Here is a 3394-nt window from a genome sequence, read left to right as displayed (position 1 = left end):
GCATTTAAGAATGCCATTGGAAGAGCTGTAGCTTGCTAAAGAACAAAAAAGGAAGAGAAGACAGGAAGCATGGCAGATCAGTTTTTATAAATTTTACTTAATTGCTTAACAGTATGAATATCCATTCCTAAGATTCATAGATTAGTACTAGACTAACTGCCCTTGTGAGCCTAGCCAATTAGTTCTTGTGAGACTCAAACCCTGCACCTTGTGTTTGCAAGGCAAACACCTAAACCATTAGGCCATCTTCCCAACTCAATCACTGACTATATGGAGCTTGTACATTCTTACCTAGATTATTACTGTATTTTCCACTCAAAACATACTGGGCAACAGGGAATACTGCTTTTTATATGGGTCTATATTAGAACACTGAACGTTCAAAATTTCGAGTGTTCTAATATCAACCTGTTTTCAGCGAACGCTGAAAATATCGAAGAAACGGAAAACCAATTTTTTTCTTAGGGAAAGAATTTGGTTGGCCATTTCTTTTGCTTCGGTATTTTCAACGCTGTGGTGGAAAGTTACGGGTCAGGTTCAGGTAAGTGTGTGATTGTGTGGACGTGAGGGTTAGGTCAGGTTAGGTGAGTTAGGGTTAGGGCACGGGTCAGGTAAGTGTACGATTGTGTGGATGTGAGGGTTAGGGCGGGGTAGGTGAGTTAGTTTTAGGGTGCGGGTGAGGTGACTGTACGATAGTGCAGAACCTTAGGGTTAGGGTTTGGGTTAAGGTAAGTGGATAGTTAGTGGTGTATGTATAGTTTAGTGTAGTGTTAGGTGTAAGAGTTTAGGTGTATGTGTGTTGATTGCTGTTTGTTTGGTGTGCTTGTGTTGTGTGTATGTGTTTTGGAACAGCAATTTTTTTCCCTAGGAAAAAATTCGCTGTTCTGTATGTTTGATGTTTTAAATTTTCGATTACTAGGGTTCGATATTAGAACGCTCAAAATTTTGAAAGTTCAATGTTCTAATATAGACCCTTTTATATATACACAGACACACACACACTAACTATGTGCTTTTGTTCCTTCTTGTCTGGAACTTAATCAGAGCTAAAATACAAACCAAACCCGTAATTTATATAACAAAAAACAATCATGTATCTCAAAAATAGCACATGATCTATTAAACCACTTCCACTGATTTCTAATACATGTGTATAAATTACTGGTTTGGTTTGTATTTTATAATTAACGTTAAACAACATAAATCCAATAGTTTGAGAAACAGACAGACGCATTGGCTGATTGTTAGACATATATACAGACCTGAGAGACAATGCATATGCAAATAAAGCAATAATATGTAAGTTATATCTGATTGTAGATGTTATGAAATTCCCTTGTGGTATGTTAATGCATACGTTTATGTGTGGAGGGGAGTACAATAATTTTGCCACTGTCATTATTTGAGGGTAAACATTATCCTCATGCCTGATACTTTGGGAGTCCCTACTATCCATCACTAACTAGTATAGTGATGTTGATTGCAATGGTTATCTAAATGGAGGAAATGCCATTTTGCCCCTGTATTTGCCTTTGACTTCACCTCCCATTAACATTGATACAGGTGTATATCGCTCTTCTTTATTCTTTTAATGGATTCCTGTGGGAGTTATGACTGACATGTTTGCTGTACAGATCATATGTTCTTGTTTCTCTGTATGTCCGAATGTCGATATCTATTTTAAGCCTGACAAAATATTCACCATAATTTTTTTCTAATCATAAGGTCTTCTTCTTGAGTTAGTATATATTATGACCAACAGTTTCTTAAGACAGCATTGTGATACATCAGTAGACACATTACCATCACCCATGAGTTGTTGGTATTGACTTTGTTATCTGAATTTATTATTAGTAAGACCATTATTAAAATGTTGGCCACCCTTATTATCTATCCCATGTAGACAGATGCTTCCAGTATATGACCAATATTCAAAATAATACAGTGGATTTTACATGGAACAAATTAGTTGCCCTCATATGAGTAGCAAAAAACACAAGTGTATGTATTAAATTATAGTGTTATTGCATCTCAAAAAATAGTAGCATTCAGTATGGTGTATCTGTTTATCGCATCTCAAATGTTAGCATATATGCCGAGCAAAAACATTTTCTCAGATACAATTATCCACGAGTCCATTGTTCATTCAAATAGTTCCAGAATTTCTGATTAATTGCATAACAGAACATGTTGCTACTTAAATGTCATAATACATATAACATAACCCTTTACATCAGAGATTAATGAATATCAAAGTAAAAGGCAGGTAGTAAAAGAAACAGCTTTCTATCATAGATGGGTAAACACATGGCATAAAAGTGCTGTAACATAAGTTATACAGTATCATGTTATGATTTGCTTCCTTGCAAGCTGCATACACCTTGAAAAAGCAAACCTGCCATATTACTCTCTACAAATCTATTGTGTATGCTGCAGAAAAGAGCTGAATAGAAAGCAATGTTCCATTTGAATGCAGGGTACAGCAATTTTAGTATTGCAGATAAATAGCAAAAACAGCATTTTAAAGTAATACAAAATAATAATAATCAGGAATATTTACATTACATAACTAGCATTACAGTTTCTGGAATGCAGTCAGTTTCTGCTACTTGCATCTTATAGCTAACTTTAAATATTGCCATCAAGTTCCAAGTAAACTTTTTTTTTGTAAACGTGAGCTATAATAAATCAACATTATACATATTTGTTCTTATTTTCTAATGACAGTACTAGATTATGCCTTTTTCTGCATATCTATGGGTCTTCTAATACTATTATGACTGACTTTGACAATAGTTATGGGTTCTTTTTCCTTCTTTAAATGTTTCATATAAAATAAATCAAATACTTAAATTTAGTGATCTGATATTCTTCCACTGTTTATTGCTCGGCTTGCAATACCTCATTAAACTGTAGTCTGTCTTTAAAATGATCTTTGCTTCTTATTAGCATGCATGCATTTTGGCCATCTAGAAGTTAATTACAATAACATACCGAAAACCTTTTTTTTTCTGTGAGAGGAAACTTTAAACGAAATTCTCAGTTCCACTGACTGCACCCAAGTCTTGCTGTTATCAACTCATTGTCCATGTGATAAATGACTGAAGTCTCAGTTCGTGCCAAGTGTACAATGATGATAAGCCATGTGACTTCACAACCAACAAGAAATAGCATGTGTGTGTGTATATCAGAGCTGTCAGAAATATTATTAAGTACTATGAAGCTACAGCAATAGAACAAATTAATTTAACATCATAAGACTGCTGGCTATGAAATATGCATTTATTACTTTAAGTCTAACAGATCTGAGAATATGGGAAGATTTGTAAATATTCAGTGAGAACTAATCTGTTGAGTGTAGGAAATGTTAACTCCTTATGAGACACATACTTCA

The 3394-nt window shown here is 34.4% G+C and overlaps 1 protein-coding gene across 1 annotated transcript in view; it reads right to left on the bottom strand.

The window, feature by feature from the left end:
- The window catches only part of LOC122809182 (free fatty acid receptor 2-like), a 143833-nt gene extending 140745 nt beyond the window's left edge, over positions 1 to 3088 (bottom strand). The window contains exon 1 of the mRNA XM_044080487.1: positions 2995 to 3088. The gene's annotated coding sequence lies outside the window, so the exon portion shown is untranslated. The remainder of the gene's footprint in view (positions 1 to 2994) is intronic.
- Between the last annotated feature and the right edge of the window lie 306 nt (positions 3089 to 3394).

The sequence above is a fragment of the Protopterus annectens genome, chromosome 8.part0 (genome assembly GCF_019279795.1).
Source record: "Protopterus annectens isolate FY-2018-M chromosome 8.part0, PAN1.0, whole genome shotgun sequence".
NCBI lineage: Eukaryota > Metazoa > Chordata > Ceratodontiformes > Protopteridae > Protopterus > Protopterus annectens.
Note: the sequence above shows the minus strand (reverse complement) of the source record. Positions and strands in the feature narration are given on the sequence as shown.